The sequence below is a fragment of the Colias eurytheme genome, chromosome 14 (assembly GCF_061535395.1).
Source record: "Colias eurytheme isolate Ceu_HAF_F1 chromosome 14, ilColEury1 Martin Lab GWU primary, whole genome shotgun sequence".
Classification (NCBI taxonomy): Eukaryota; Metazoa; Arthropoda; class Insecta; order Lepidoptera; family Pieridae; genus Colias; species Colias eurytheme.
Genome location: NC_142993.1, coordinates 3,099,951 through 3,118,003, shown reverse-complemented (window position 1 = coordinate 3,118,003; position 18,053 = coordinate 3,099,951). Strand labels below are relative to the sequence as shown.

General features: G+C 35.1%; 1 protein-coding gene and 2 long non-coding RNA genes across 3 annotated transcripts in view; 2 read left to right on the top strand and 1 right to left on the bottom strand.

Moving 5' to 3' along the window:
* The window catches only part of LOC149902757 (Kv channel-interacting protein 4), a 106,911-nt gene that overhangs the window by 76,623 nt on the left and 12,235 nt on the right, over positions 1-18,053 (top strand). The window lies entirely within an intron of this gene.
* On the bottom strand, positions 3,646-5,623 carry LOC149902760 (uncharacterized). The gene is made up of 2 exons (XR_016457481.1): positions 4,298-5,623; positions 3,646-4,199 (listed from the first exon to the last, which is right to left on the bottom strand). It is a non-coding gene; the product is annotated as an uncharacterized LOC149902760 (long non-coding RNA).
* On the top strand, positions 5,688-6,600 carry LOC149902759 (uncharacterized). The gene is made up of 3 exons (XR_016457449.1): positions 5,688-6,261; positions 6,388-6,449; positions 6,524-6,600. It is a non-coding gene; the product is annotated as an uncharacterized LOC149902759 (long non-coding RNA).

Genomic DNA, 18,053 nt, shown 5'->3' with positions numbered 1-18,053 from the left:
CCCTGACCGGGGATCGAACCCGCGACCGTCAGCACAGTAGGCAGTTACTTTACCTCTGCGCCAACCGCGTCGTTAAGAATATCAAGAAATCATCATAATGATAATAAATCGAAACTAAAGTTAAATACCTACCTACGTCATCTTGTTTTATTTTCTAAATAATCCTATCAGATTACCTTTATATGAAGTATGAACCAAAAAGTTTTGAGATTTAAACCGTAGAAAAGGTTTTGAATGATCCTTTGCGTTTTTTTCTTTATGCGCCTAAAATTAAATATTTCGACATCGATTCCCATAAGAATGAAGTATTTTCCCGTTATAAAAAGTAGCCTATGTTCATCAGGTAGGTATAATTTTTGCTTCGAATGGTGAAATAATTTTTCAAATCAATCCAGTAGTTTCGGATCCTATTCAATACAAACAAACAAACAATCAAATCATTTCTGTTTTGTAGATAAATACGAAAGTTACTCCGTCATAGTAGGACAAAATAGAAAATAGTGGGACCACGAGAAAATAGGTATTCCCGCACGCGTCTGAACCGATTTTGACGGAAATTTCGATATACATACACGGTACATACCTACGTTGAAAAAGGACATCTCAATTTTGTTGCATAAATAGGATTCAAGGTGTAGGAACAGGGATTAAATAAGGCACACGGTTGAAGCCGTAGAATGAAAGTTGGTAATTTATAAGATTAATTTATTGTAAAATAAACTACTTCATTTTACTTAAACATACCTATTCTATTTATCATTCATTGACTTATCATAAACTTTTGAGTCTAGTTAGGTACCTACTAGTACCTATTATGTGAAAATTTTGAAAAAAATGTTTTCTTTAGGAAATTATTAGCATTAATTACCTTGTCTTGTCATTAATTTATTTACCTACTTGGTAATAATCGGTCGAACACTTGTTTAAAGTTTATTTTCCTTGTCTTTTCCAGGTAATCTAAATTATTTAATTTTTGCAGTAGGTAATTAATTCATTTCGGCTTGAACAGACAAGGCCATTAGGTGAAGCGAGATTGCCAAATATGGGTGATCTGTAGATTGCCGTCCTGCTGTCGAGCGTTCGCGGTACGGACGCCGCGCTGTTGCCGCACCGTGCATTTTGTATGAAAACAAACGACCGGCCGTGCGCCGTACGACAAACGCACAGCTTCGGCACTGTAGCGACTAGCGGTCCGATACGAAACGCATAAATTGAAAGAGCCATAAGTGTTGGAACAACATTCCACCACCATTTAACCAGTTTGACAAATATTAATAATTTTCGTTTCCAATACCGGAGACATATTTTAAAATCCTGTTCTAACCCTGCATTTGTATCGAATTACAGTTTACACATAAACTTTAATTAAATATTTATTTTATTTACTGGTTATAATATAACATAACATTGTATAGACCGTTATTTTCTGCCTATTTATCATTATAATTATAAACATTGTAAGTATATGTTAACGGAAATGTATGTAATCCGTCATTGTATAAAATTCCCAGGAAATGTATGTAATTCCTAAAATCGCATGGAAATGTGTGAAATAAATTATTTTATAGTACACATTTCCTAGGAAATCCATACATTTCCTAACTAACAGTCGGAAATGTAAAACATCTAAGATATTGGAAGGTCAAGGTACGCGGGACGAGGGGTATGTATGTCGCAATCGGATTGTATAATCCGCCGAATTACAAACGGCCGGCATTTTGTAATATGCCGAAAATTCGTAATCAGAATTTTTTGGTTTGGATAAGGGGGTGGGTTAGGTTAGGTTCGTGTTTTTTAGAACTATACAGAACTGGGAACTTTAAAAAATTCATTTTGTTACTTTTATTAGTAGGTACGATCCTTATAAGTATTTTAGTGTATTCAACCAACTTAAAAAAGTGGGACTATTTTACAACAATTTGAATATGAATTGTATTATTGTATACAATATCGAAGCTTTTTAAGAAATGTATAAAATACTTTTTTAAGAATTATTATCATACATAATATTATGTTACCGGCAATATATTAAACCCGGCATTGTATGCAATTCTTAGTAAATGTAGGTATGTTATTCCGAGAAACAGTCGGAATTAAATAAATTAAATTCGTCACATTATCTATCTAAATTATCAGAATCTATAAAGGACTATATTATATCCCTCAATAATTTATAGGTAAGAAGATAGATTAGGCTTTTAATTTTCTTAAAATTGTACCGTTTTAGAGCATGGGCTCTAAAACGGTACACGGTTATTTTGTAGTCTTTGATTTTTTGCATTTTATGCGATCATTGTGCTGGGAAAATCGTATTTCAGCGACAATTTTGTATGACGTCGTACAATTTTTATAAGATGATCGTAGATCTGAATATATTATCTTTAAATTAAGATATTACTTTGTTCTCACGTGCAATTGCTTTGAGTTAAAATGGTACCGTAAAATAACGTTTTTTGTTAAAAATCGGTAATAGCATCCTTTAATAAATGAAAATTTGATTTGATTGAACTTAAGTTGATTTAAGAAATGTTAATTAGTAAGATAATATGAACATATTATTATTATTTTACGGTAAGACTGTTACCCGATTGTCTCAATAAGTGCTATAATAAAAAAAATAACAACGTGTTTTATTACAGAAATCATTAATTACTTTATATACATTTCCTAATACGATATTGGAATTATATATAATTCCAAGGAAGATTATACATTTACTAGGATATTAAAATAATTTTTTTTAATAATTAATAAAAAATATCCTGTCCAGGATTTTTCCAGTCAAACTATTTTTAATACACTTAATTTATTATAAAATTGGTCTCATTCTATTATCACGCCGTTGCATTTCGACTTATATTCGGATCTTAGACCACTAGGATTTGTATACAATTCCTTGATTTCATACATTTCCGGTAACATATACATAATTTCATTTTATTTATTTACATTAAGTATATACATAATTACATACTGATATTATATCTACCTATACATATATATATATGTATATCATGTTTTAACTGATGTATTTATTTATAAGTATTTATCATATTAATAGAAATATATCTTTCACATAATATACTCATGTTAAATTATCATTATATACAATTCTAGACTGAAACTCCAATAGTCACTTGGGGTCACTGAAAATCAGTGGTGGTGAGGTATTAATCACCTTGCCATCATATACTGAGTTGGCTCCATTTGTCAGGTCACTCACTGCCACATTACAGTTCTTAGGAATAAGATTATTTTTATTTAATTATTTTTCTTTTTATTTCTTTTTGTTTTTCCTTCGTTTATAAATGTATCTCGTGTTGTGATCTTGACAATAAATATGTTTTATTTATTTATTTATTTAATGTCCCTTACTGCATGCTTTTCATGCAGTTGTCCGCACAATATGTATTGTGGTCTTTGTCCATACACACTTTCTCCAAAGCCCTGCTTTGGTCTTGTTTGATGTATAAGCTCCTGTATATTAGTAAAAGTTAATCAAATATTTAATTCTTATTTCTTGAAATTTGGTATAGTATTCTTTGTGTGATACAAATCAAAACCAACAGTCAGGTTAGGTAGACTACAATTTACAAAACTGGCAGGGTTGCCATGCAATGGTTGGTGGTTAATGAAACACTTGACTCGACTGTAAGCTTGTATTGAACTGCTTAAACTGTAGAACAACAGGACTATATATTCTAGACGCACACATACAATAGATTACACACTACACTGTAAACTGTAGAATTAATATTAAAGACATAGTTCACTATATAATTATTTTGTAGTCTTTGATTATTTATACAACAGACTAGAAATAAATACTATGTATGCGATTATACCTATTCTAGCCATCCATTTTCGTGTTCCTTAAAATTAAGTACATCTTAGTCAAAGGGCAACTTATTGTGCCCTTGCCCGTAATGCACTCATAATAATTTTAAGTTGAATGTTTGTCATTCTTTATGTACCAAACACAGTCACGGCCACGGCGCTCATTCCATTTTTCTGGTATTAAAACAGATGAAATCCTTCATGATCCCATATCCTTCTTAGTAGCAAATGTAGAAATCCATAATCCATAAATCCATAATTGTGTCTACAATGTTTTTGTGGAGAATCGTATTTACATTTGGGATGGATTAATTCTTCTCCTCTCTTGAACAAATTTGTTATTGCGAACGTAAGCAATAAGTCTGTAATAAAACAATCTTATATTGGGTTACAAATCCAGAAACCAATCATTAAAAATCATGTTTGTAAAAATTTATGTTCAGAGAAAATATCAGTTTACCATATAAAGCTTATTTTCTGCCTGTAGATTCTACATAACCTCACAGTCCATCAATCATATTTAGCACTTATTTTTAAAATATTAGTCAACAATTAAAAACGAAAACAAACAAAGCTTCTCGTTTTGGTTTTGACAGAATCTCGTAAATAAACTGAACTAAATACCAGTCATAATAATGTAGGTACTCTGTGAGTCAGCTTTGTCTAATTAAAAATCCGAGTAGGTACAAAATCAGTGTTGCCAACTTTTTTTTTCGAACCCACATATTGGAGCCTCGTGGCCCACCAGAAATCCACTAAAGTAATCGGTCTTTAAAACCACCAGAAAAAACACTAAAAAATATCCAGAGACATGTAAATATTGAATGCCCGTTGGCGAATTTTTTGCGAGTTATTTGTAAATAACATCTATTTTGAACTAAGTAATTTTTATTTTTGTTACAATATATGTATTTAAAGATCATCTTCAGAAGAATCTTCTTCTAGAGTTTCAGTATGTGAAGAATAAATTTCTATGAAAGAAATTTTTGTGTGGTTTCGGCATATTTAATGTAAAACCCTTTTAAGGTAAAACTATATTACTTCACAAAATTAATTAAAATACGACAAGCTAGAGGCTACCGCGCGGCCGCGGCATTACCAATACCGACTGATTGTTTATACAGATTGTTTTTGTACACAAATAAAGAATGTACAATGTACATATAACCTTTTGAATCAAATCATACTTTAGATCAATAGTAATAAAGTCTATAATCAAAAATATTCAAGCAATAGACAAACAACTTTCGGGGAATTCCCGTATGTTCGTTCTGTTACCAACATGACACAAAATCATACCCTTGTTTCACATAGTTCAAGTCGTTCTTTTTGAGTATTTATGTAAATCTTTCTATTGGTTGAAACTCGTACCTTACCACTAATTGAACTCATCTAAACCACTAGGAAAATCCACCAGCCACTAAAACCAATATTTGTCCGCTAAATGGGGGAGCTAAACCACCAGATGTAGTGGAAATTTCACTGAGTTGGCAACACTGTACAAAATATTATGTTGACAGTTGACAGTTGTCAAGTGTGACGCCAAAGACTTGAAAATAAAAGGTACGTGTACATATATTTACATTAGTGCCATCTAGTGGCTCTGGAAGGAAAAGAACATCAAGTCTGTGTTTAACGTGCCATCTAGTGTGTTAAAAGCAAAATACCAAGAGATATAATCGAACATGTAGTACGTTTATTCCCCACTGGCGCTTTAATTGCGTAAATTTATAGTGCATATTTTTTTGTATGGAGTGAACCGTCTGTTGTATACGTAGTATATTATTATTAGTCTGTGGTTAAGGGAATAAATAAGAAATAGAACATTGTTTTTTGAAGTCTAGCCTTAAGGTGATGAATTAATTTTTCTAACATTTACGGCCCTTTTTAAACCTTCGTAATTTTTATATTATTAAAGTTGTCGTGATGAAAATTCTTGACAAGAAAGTTCAATAGTAACACAATACGTCTACCGTTTTAGAAACATGATTCCATGATATTTTCTCGATAGAAAAAAAATACAAAGTTCTCATTGTTATTTTTTTTTAATCTCTGGCATCTTCAAAATAACAAACGTAAAGTTACGACTTTTTGGATATTAACTATAAAATATACAACCTATACGTCTACCGTGTTAGAATTTTGAAATATGCGATGGTTTTGAAATAAACAAGAAATACTTGAAATTAGCGCCTGACCAGCCAATATAGCGAGAGCCGCCCTGTACCTTCCTACCCCGATCGCTGCACGAGTCATTCCCGCTACGGCCGTCACACGGGGAACTTGTGTCGCTTGCGCAATCGTAAAATAGGGTGACAACACGATAAGACAAAATGAGACAAATGGGGACAATAAAGAAAATAAGAAGAAGAAACATAAAGGTTGGAGGAAAAAGAATGCTTACAATTGGAACAAATTAATGAAGTAAGTTGGTTTTATTTTAAATTTGATGATAATTGTATTATAGACGATGTTTGATATGTACCCCTGTTTTAAGTACATAACGAATGTGTATGATTTTTTCATTTATAGCATAAACAATCTTTTCAGAAATCCGGAATCCAGAAGGAAAATAAACCCACTGATTGTTCACAATGTGAACCCACTCCTTCGTAAGTACCTTTATTCAGTCAAAAATGTATGTTATCAACGCTCTACTGGTTTTATCGCATGATTCCATTTTTAGCAAAAAGCAACAAAGTGCAAAGAAATAAAAAATTATGGTGAACTTAGTGGAAGTATGGTGGACGTAATATGGAATTAAACACTTGTCCGTAATTTGAAGCTTACTTATTGAGAAGGCACCTAGCTTTTTCCGCCTATTTTCCCTCTCTTTCCGTTGTATATATGCTATCTCTCTCGCACACCTCTCCACCAGGTGGCGGGGCGCTCGATAATGTGCGGGCGCTGGATGTTTTTCATTGGCGTCTAGCTTCCGCTGCGAGAAGGTTGTCTACAAGACTACAACCTTGGTGCTATTAAGTATTAAGTATTGCTTAAAGCAAGTGCTAAAAGTGTTAAAAAGTGTATCCCGTCGGATCGATACAGTGAGTTATTTTTAATCTATTCTTATGATATTTTACTTAAAAATGAGTAAAAATCTTTAAAGTCAACGGTATAATCGTTGGACTTTATTTAAAATGCTGAGGTTTTTAATGAATCCTTCAGCAATAGTTTATTTTTCAATATGCTTAAATACTTAATAGCATGAATAAAGATATTTAAAATTAACGATACAACCGTTACATTTTACTTGAAATAGAAACTTTTCTTTTGAAATATTTCATTATGCAATATGTACTAATTAATATTTGAATTTTTAATACTGTGAGTAAAGCTATTTTAACGGTGTTACCGTTCGGCTTTACTCGAATCGTTAATATTACTTTTGTGATTATTTGATATTACTAGATATATCAAATACCCTCTCTTGTATATAGATATTTTTACTATTTTATTTCATTTTTAATAATGTGTTTTTATTACAATGTTACAAGTGAATTTTTCGTGGAAAACACGTGGACTTTATTACATTGTCGTTATCGCTAGGAACGGTTCGGAATTCCTATCATAGTTTATTACTAAAAATTATCGAACGAGATGAGTCAGCTCCAAGAAGTCACGACATGTCAGAACATGTTGTGATATTATTTTATAAATCGTACGGGAGTTACCGCTCAACTGAATAATGATGGAATTCGCTCATGTATAGTAGATACGTACCATGAATGTACCACACATTCAAAACTATCCGAAGTCTATACGTGTCCTTTTATGAGTATTATTCTGATCCGTTTTTATGTGAAAATAGACATATTACACACGGCTAATTTGATTGAAAATTACGTTTCCTATGTTTCAAATGATGCAACTTTTTTGTTAAAACGAGTAAGTACCAAAATTTTACAATTAAATTATTTGGTTTACTGAACTTGTGCTGAAAGGGTTATCGTATAATATAATTATCGAGATACCTTAATATAAATTAGATTTAGATACATTTATTTCAAAGGATTTACAATTCACTTCTAACGTTTTAGAATAATATTATAAACTTGTACACCTTGACAAAAAGTAAAAGATTGCGGGTGAGTGGAGATTATTTTGTGCAATTAAATATAACGTCCTACGACGGTATGGTTGCGTTCGTAAGGAATGTTAACGGATATAAAGCAACTAAATGTTACATCGATTGCATGAACAAAAATAAATATGAATCGAAGTTCATTTTAAAAATTTAGTGAATTGATTTGAATTATGAATTTATTAAATAGTTAGTCCTTTTTTATATAATCATAATAATTAATTACCATTGTCAAATCAATTCTTATTTCATCCTGGACAGTTGTCGCTAACATTGGAAAATAAGTTAAAGGACCTTGTTAATTGCTATATTATTTAAATGATTATTTACTGCTAATTTTATATTAGCACTAAGGTGTATTCTTGCTCGAAGCAGAATACATAAATGTGGCCACTACTCCTCGCAGGGGTTAGCCAGGTCAAATCCACCCTCGCAGGGTGTCTCTTAAGCATTTTTTGGCAGGCCCTACTTATTTCTAGTTACAAACATCCCTCGCGCAGCTGTCGCTCGCAGGGAAATGGTGCAAATATATATCGGCCCTCGCGGGGCTTTGATTACAACCGTCCCTCATGGAAAAGATGGTGCGAATATATATCAGCCCTCGCGGGGCTTTGATTACAACCGTCCCTCACGGAGAAATGGTGCAAATATATATCAGCCCTCGCGGGGCTTTGATTACAACAGTACCTCATGGAGACATGGTGCAAATATATATCAGCCCTCGCGGGGCTTTGATAGCAACCGTCTCCACGGGGAATATATCAGCCCTCGCGGGGCTTTGATGGCGATTGGTGCAAATATACAAAGGATTGATCATTAAAATGATCATAGATATTTGCTTTCGTCAACGAGGACCAACGAAAGAAGTTTTGGATATGACCGTATCGGATCTTCACTCTCCTAAGGTAGGTAGAAAAAGGTTTTGAAATCTACTTCACAGTGGGTAGTATAGTAATATGACCTAATAAATACAATAAAGGTTAGAGACGTTAAATAATGGGCGCATGAAATTGATACTTCGTATCCTAAAAGTTTACGGCTTCAGGAATCAGGAAACCACCATTGGTTTACCAATTATGGAAATTGGAATTGAACAAATCGTATTTACCAATGCAAAGCCTATTCACAACAAAGGAAGGCGAGTCGGATCAAATATCATCTCGCAGATGATTTGTGGCTGGTGGTTTCGAGGATTGTCACCAAGCCTTGTGTCAACGGTATGTTTGGTATCGTAATTCAATGGCACTAGCCGACCAATTTTCATGTAAAAACATCGGAAGAGATTTTTTAATCGCAAAGCGATTGAATGTAACAAATGACGATTGATTACGTATAGTTGACCTCTCATAGGCCTATTTTAGTTGCCCGGTCTTGTAGGCAATTTATTTGACTCGTTTTTTCAACCCATTTAAACCTCATTATTGCACCCATGAGATTTTTCTTCAGGGCTCAAACAATAAATCGCTGAGGGATTAGGATAATCGTTTGATAGACAAGTTTCTTGTCATCCCACCAGGATTATTATATTGTATAATAAAGTTATATACAACTATTTACGTAAAACGTTTAAGTACTCAACGAATGCTGAGAATACTGACTGTTGAGTTACATAGGATAGAGGATAAATAACGGAAAGTCAATCTTTCCAAACAAAAGCCTCTTATTATTAGATATTACTTGGAACCCCTACCCTTAACGAGAAAGCTCTGCCAAATGACTTCTCATTTCTTTGCTTTGAGGGGGGGGGGGCAATAAATGAAATGCAGTACAGACTATACGGCTTTTAAAATATAAGTCTGGTAAGCGAACTAAACTTTGCTGGTTTAGTTCTTGCTATATCGCTATCCGTGCCTGCTTCTCGTGTTTACGGGTGAATTAAGTTTATCAATAGTCATAAATGCAATGCTATACAGAGGATATACCTACTGCATTTAAAACATGACAAAGTCTGGTAAGCGAACTAAACTTTGCTAGTTTAGTTCTTGCTATATCGCTGTCCGTGGCTGCCTCGCGTGTTTACGGATGAATAAAGTAATGTCCTGTCTTCGCATCCACAGCCGACTGTCATATACTGTCATAATCTTAACACAGATTCATTTGACATAGCTCCCCACGAGCTCAGTTCTTCATTTTTGCACTCGCACAACTGTGGACAACACAAGACCAATGCCTCCATTGGTAGCAGTTACAATCAAGGGCTAGCAAGGTAGGCTAGCCATATTACGGATGTTGGAACAACCGACTATATTTAGGGCAATTTTCTTTGTCCAGTGTAACGTTTAGACTGTCGAAGCATTCCTACGGAACAAAGATGGGATCAGATCTGCATCCTTAATGAAGTTAATCGAAAGGAGATACTTTCAGACGACGATAGTATTCAAAATCTACCATATTCCTGAACATAATAATGCATAGTTAAGCTCATAATCTCTCTTGCCATTATCTTGCAGCAGAATTCCTTGGCGATAATTTGTTCTCGTTAGAACGAGCGAGGGTTGTTACGATAATATGAGAAATCCTGTCAGTTACAGACCTGAACGACGCGATAGAGTACCGCTATTTCAGTAGTAGTAGCACCTAGAAGGGTGAAGGTATTCTGGAAAGCGGAACTGAAGGCCCGGTCAGCAGCACCAGCCACCTAATAGACAGTGTTCAGTGCCGCACCACTATAATCTGCAAAATGACTCTGACGGTATGAAAATGTGGAGTACATTTTCAAAATATCAAATGATATAGTTGGAATAAAAACCCTATTTGCCTCCGTCTACCCAAAAGTCATACGGAGTAGCTAGTAGTAGTTGTTTGTTTTAGAATAAGTACCTATAGTTAAAATCCTTTGTTACTGACTGGATAAAGGCTCTTTACCTATCTGACGTTCATATAGCTGTTGACTGCCTAGTGTTATGTACAAACACTATTATTATAAATAAGTCACGTTATGTAGTCCCGAGGCTTTCGGTAGGTATATAAGTTCTGATGTAAATCATAATTATATCTTAAAACCGAATTGATTAGAAGTAACGTACTTGGCTGTAGTAATTGCAGTTTTGGGACACAGATAAGCTCCTTATCATTTTAGTCTCTTGAGTTCAGTATATTTGTTTTCAGTACAGAGTTTATGACCTATCAGTTTTAAATAAATAATTTATGCATTGTACTGAAAGTACTAGCCATGTTTAGATTATGATCGGTGGCGTTGGCTCTAAACATTAATAGATATCGCACGGTTTGGTTGGATGTTAAAAATCTGTATTATAATTAAAACCGTTTACCTGTTTTGATATTTTATTGCCTTATTCAAGGGGTGACCTTTTTAAATTTATTTCTGACCCCAAAAGTAAGGACCAAGGTCTCTTCTTGTCTGCTTGTAGCAGGTTGGGTTAAAACTGTGTGAGTTGAGACAGGTGGTAATTTTATGTTAAGATGATTCAATTGTGCTTCTGCAGAGTTCTAATTGAATAAATAAAGGTTTGAGTTTGAGGTATTTTTGCCTCGTCGGGATCAGCTTTTGCTTCATTTTGTAAGTAACATCTAAATGCTTAATTGAAAGTCGTTACTGGCGCTTTCGCAGATTTACGCTAAAGATAGTGGAAATTGTAGTAACTTTAACTTTTCAAGCCCAAAAGGTTAACTAAGGTACACTTGAACCAATCTCATAAGTTCTAATACTTTTAATCATTATGATTAACTTTTTGGTTCTTATTTGATTAACTTTTCATCTGGGATTGTTAATATATTATATAATATAAAAATTTGTGTGATTTATTGGTAGGTATACTATCTGCACACCTTACTCTTTCAAATAAAGAAATAAGTAATTACTTATGTTTTCAAATTCACATTGGCGTCCATATATATTCTACACCAGGTGGGTAACAAACGGGTCTCAATAAGTAAGCTTCAAATTACGGTCAAGTGTTTAATAGCTGTGTTTTACCTGAAAATAAAACACATATTAAATACTTACCTATATTTGAAGCTTACACTTAACGTCCACCTGTTGTGGATTTCGACTCAATGAAAAACATCCAGCGCCCGCACATTATCGAGCGCCCCGCCACCTGGTGGAGAGGTGTGCGAGAGAGATAGCATATATACAACGGAAAGAGAGGGAAAATAGGCGGAAAAAGCTAGGTGCCTTCTCAATAAGTAAGCTTCAAATATAGGTAAGTATTTAATATGTGTTTTATTTTCAGGTAAAACACAGCTATTATGGAACAGGAGCTCGTTGGAGTAGTATTATATTTAAAAAAAATACGAAAAAATTTCAAGAATTTCTTAGTAGGTTAGATAATTATGTTGTATAAAGAATTTGATGTTGATATTTATTTCATTTATACTTACTACACCTGTGCGGGAAATTGTTTAGTACTAAAACCGGTTTATATTCATATTTACATAGTAATGTGAGTTTTCATTTCGAAAAATTTTGTGTAAGTATATTAAATTGAGTTCCTGGGTGATCTGGAAACACAATTGGGCCCGGAGAATGGCGCTGCAGTCACTCCTCCTAATCACATGAACCGATTTGGATGAATTTTTGTGTGCATATTTCATTGTTGTGGGATGATTGGTTGATTCGTTTTCACATTAGCTAATATTATGTATTTTTGTTGTTAGAAAGTAAACTTAATTTAATGTTTATAATACATTATTATTGGTATAATTAATAAGCCAGTGTTCGTCTCACATTGCTGTACCTGCCTACCTATCCTACCAGGGCCTAACTTTGTTCTGGCTATTTTATTTTGATTATTTGTAATGAATAATTACAATTATAATAGAGTGCAAAAAATAAATACATGCGTCAATATATTTTGTGTTTTTTTTAAACAATTTTTTTATTTAAAAAAATATCATTCCGACCGCGGCTTTGCCCGCGTGGAATTAGGTTATATCGTGAATCCTGTTTTATCCCACAGAAGTGTTCAGTTCGGATAAAAAGTATCCTATGTGTAAATCCAGGCAATTAGCTATATTTTATCAAAATTGGTAATGTAGTCTTGACGTGATTAAGTAACAACTAACAAAAAAATATACAAATTAACATCCAAAGTTTCGCATCAGTTTTACTGTATTAGCGATATCTTCCACTCTTGACTTTGACTGAGAAGAATTAGGGTTTATAACTTCTTTCAGAAATAGTACCTTTCATTTCTGGGCATGATGTAATATCTACGTCAGCATCAAATTCTATCTAAATCAATTCAGTAGTCCGCGTAATTAGTTACCATTTCATTTTTTCAGAGTAACAATATTTTTTGTTATTTTAAAGATTATTTATAACCTGTATTATTTTGTAATAAAGTAAACATTACGAAATAATAATAATTAATAATTATTAATAATGTCTAAGTAGTTGTTAAAAAGAAGATAATTTTGTGTTTATAAGCAAGAAAATAAAACCAATAATTCAACAATTAAATATATGTATAACAATATTATAACTGTATGACGACTCCATACATGTTTGTCCCGAGTCGGCCAGCGGCAGCGCGGCGAGTATGCAAGAATGACTTCGCGCACACCCGCGTTCGCGTTAGCGAGCTATTAGACTCCGCCCGCCAAGCAGTGGATTTTTTTTTGTGTATCGTCTTAAGTTAAAGGTGTTTATAAAAATGGGCCTAAATAGTATATATTCTTATATTTTGACAATTTAGGCATTCAAATATTCAGAGACTGCCGCTTTGCTTTAAAGTTTAAACTCATATAAAAGCAGAGACAATACAAAACATTTTCAAGCCTTCACTTCCCATATTAACAATATTATGTATCAATTACAATCTATATTGTGTAAATTGAATTGATACAAATTGATGTGTAATAATTGAGTGTTAATTTCACGATTGCATGATTTTACGAATGACCATTAGCGGTTCACGATGACATCGTTAAACCATTAATTACGTCATATCATAAATATGACATGTGATGTTGCATTAATTAACTCTCGTCATCCTACATGAGAATATTCAACATAGCCATTATAATTAATTGAAAATTATACAATTCGGTCGTGTTTTCGGGTACCTAAGGGATAGTGTCAAAAAGGGATAGCAGGAAAGTCCTTTGCATCATAAATTTCCTGTGATCTTGCTGACACGTATGCTTCTACGGGAAATTTATTCAAAAAGTTATCTTTTTTTCTCTTTGGTGCAGATCTTTATTGTACCTACTTCTTTATTTTTTTTTTTACCTACTTAGTTATTAAATATTTTCTTGCACTTTATTGTTTGCCAAACTAAGTCTTATTAGATATGTAACCCTCGATCGCATATCCTTAAGAAAGTTTAAAAGTAATATGAAACTGAGTTTAACAATTAGTTCGAAAAACGCTCAAGGACACAGAATGCTGTCTAACAAACACAGCAAGTCGTATAAATTATGGCTCAAAGTGAAACAACATTGAAATAAATCACTTGGAAACCACTGAATAGATTTATTGTTCAAATAAACTAAAGACCGTCTTAAACATAATATTGCCTTTATTTATTAATTGTTATTTTATCCTATTAAATGATTATTGAGACAATTGACTAGTTTTATGAATGAATAATTTATTTATTAAATGCTAACCTTAAACAGCATGGAATAATAATTGTTACATCGCACGTCTAATAAACATCCAATAAATAACAATTAAACGTAATTTAAAACAATTCCCAACACGAAAATATACCATAATTGCGCAATAAATCAAAAATTGAAGGAAATTCGAAACTCACAGCCTACGAGCCATACGAGCCTACGAAGTTGGCAGCGATCGCTTACACCTGGTGGGCCGTGGATTTGTTTCGTTACATCGCTGAAAAAGCCTCGTGTAATGAGACGCAATGCGACAGACGTGCTCTGGGTTTGTCCATTCAAAAATTATGCGTGACACATGTAATGATTATGAAATTGCTTCTTTAGGAATCGTTATCGTTTCAGCCTGGATTTCATTTGCTCTTGAATAAGAAATTGAAAATGTTTGTTGGATTGGCTCTTACTAGTTTAGAATGAATAAAGAATACACATTACATAGAAACAAATTTCGTAGAAAGCCTGCCAGGTAGAAATTACTATTAAATAATAGATTAATATTATGTATATCATAAACTATACGACCACGTTAGCCGTATAGGGAACAAACTGGCTTCTTACCCCTCTGGTAGTAAAGCGTTTTGGTCCCTGGCAAAGTCGGTTGAATCGAATTTCTGCCGCCCCTCACTTCCTCCACTGCTGAAACCGGATGGGTCGCTGGCTCACACTGCCGCAGAGAAAGCGAACCTACTTGCTACTCTGTTCGCAGAAAACTCACGTCTAGATCCCGCAAGCGCCAAACCTCCCAGTCTACCTGGATGCGAGGTGAGCATGCCAGAAATTCGCATCCGACAGACTGAGGTTCTTAAAACGCTGCGAAGTCTTGACGTGAACAAAGCTAGTGGCCCTGATGGAATTCCAGCCATAGTGCTAAAAACCTGTGCGCCTGAGCTCGCTCCTGTCTTGACACGCCTCTTTCGCCTTTCGATGATGACTGGAAAAGTACCGAATTCATGGAAACTTGCCAACGTGCAGCCTGTGCCCAAAAAAGGCAGTCGTGCCGACCCCTCCAATTATAGGCCAATCTCAGTCACGTCCATACTCTCTAAGACTATGGAGCGTGTACTGAACAGCAGGCTTATGGCATACCTAGAAGCGAACGATCTACTCAGTGACCGCCAATACGGATTCCGCCGGAATCGGTCCACTGGGGATCTTCTAGCGTATGCCACCTACATCTGGAGTGAGGCCATAGAGAATCATGGTGAGGCGCTTGCAGTCTCCCTTGATATCTCGAAGGCCTTCGATAGGGTCTGGCATGATAGTCTTATCGGCAAGCTTCCATCATACGGTCTGCCTACCGGTTTTTGCGCATGGATCTCAGATTTCCTGAGAGATCGGTCGATTCGAGTAGTCGTCGACGGTTGCTCGTCCGACGAAATGGCTATTAATGCCGGGGTCCCTCAGGGATCAGTTCTCTCCGCAACACTATTCCTGCTACACATAAACGATCTGCTGAAACCCGGTATCTATGGGTATGCAGACGATAGCACCGTTGTGGAGAGATACGCATCCAGCGCGCGAGCCAGTACGGCACAAATCCAGTCTCTACGGGAGGCGATGGTCGAACGCATGAACTTGTCCTTACAGGCAGTCTCCGAGTGGGGCGAAGCCAATCTGGTCAAGTTCAATGCGACCAAGACCCAGGCGTGTCTATTCACCGCAAAACGGAGTCCATTCAACCTGACTCCGTCTTTCCAAAGTGTATCCGTACCGATAACTGACCACCTCGAGCTTCTTGGTATCACCTTGACGCCTACTCTCAATTTTGGTTCATACATTGAATCCAAAGCCTCAAAAAAGCTCGGTATACTGGCGAAGGTGAGGCAGTATTTCAGTCCGGGACAGTTGCTCAACCTTTATCAAGCACAAGTCCGATCGTGCATGGAATACTGCTCTCACCTCTGGGATGGATCTGCCAAGTACCAGCTGGAGACGCTTGAGGCGATAGAGAGGCGCGCCAAGAGGCTCATAAACGACGATAAGCTAGTAGGCAAAAAACTCCAGAGCCTCGCTCATCGCCGCAGAGTGGCAAGTTTATCGGTTTTCTACCGGATACACTTTGGTGAGTGCGCTGCGGAATTGCACGACCTAATTCCGCCATCCCCGTTTTTCCATCGTTCGTCGAGGCGCACAGATTCTAGGCATCGCCACATGGTTGATGTTCCATGTACCCGGACAAAGCGGTTCGGATCGACATTCTTTATTCGAACCGCTAGGGACTGGAACATGCTTCCTGAATCTGTGTTCCCCGATGAGTACAATATGGAGGTCTTCAAGAGGAGAGTGAACAGGTACATTCTAGGGCAGCGCGCTCCATCTTAGGCCACATCTCAGCTTACCATCAGGCGAGATCGTGGCCAAGCGCTCCCCTATTGTACTGTAAAAAAAAAAAAAAAAAAAAAAAAAAAAAACTCAAACTCACACATTTATTTATTCAATTAGACTTCTTGTAGGTACCTAAAAGCACTTTTGAGTTGTCATAACATTTTTTAATATTTACCACCGATTCCATAATTATTGATACCTACTAAAATTGACTAGAATTCACTAATACCTACCTTAGTAATAGGTACCTTAATTTTCATAATTTTCATCACTACCTTGAGAAAATTATGAAAATTAATTTGCCATCCCATATTAACCGACTTCGCGTTACTGTCAAATTATGAACCTCCTCTCCACCCTCACCTCTATAACGTTCAATTATAAAATCATTGAAGCCATTTCGAAGCATACACCTCGAATCAGTTAGCAAATCCGTGATCACGAAGTATCAAAATATCCATTTATTATTCATGCCAACGCCTGAACGCTACGCACGTCCACCACAGACTTGACTGAAAGTCCCGACAATATCTGAAACAGTATGAATAACCGATTTAGATTATGAGATATGTACGTGATTATTTCACACACCTCTTTGTACGTTACTGCGTAAGTTTTTGACATGATAGAATATTATAATACTTTAGAAATCAAATCTGAAAACAAAAAAATAAATACGAACACTTATGGGGAGAAAAAGTCTTCCTAATTTTTTAAAGCAGGACATATGGACCGTTGCATAAAAATAATATGAAAATTAATGGTCCTTACGTCTCAGGTATTCACAAGAAATACTACACAAATACATATTATTATCACATTATCATAAACACAGTCCCTGTTAATTGACTACTTAACATTCACACAAGGAATTAGTTATACAGAACATATATTTGTTTTAGAAGCTTTAACAAACGCAAAGTCCTCTCACAAGGCTAAACATTCTGTCCACACACAAGCGTGTTTGTGGGTTGTAGCAACTGCACTATTATGACTACATAATGGAGCAAGCATATTGCAAATTGCAGGCACGCTACCTGCATAATTTTGCCAAACAACTTTGCTGGACTTCGAACGAAATTTCTGGAATCACAGCCGTATACAACGCTATTAACCTGAGGGTACGGTGATTTAATTATTTAATAGCATTAAGGAAACTCTCCCTCTTTAAGAAGAGGAAGTGAAGACGCACGTGATATTTTCCTCTGAAAATAATTTTCGC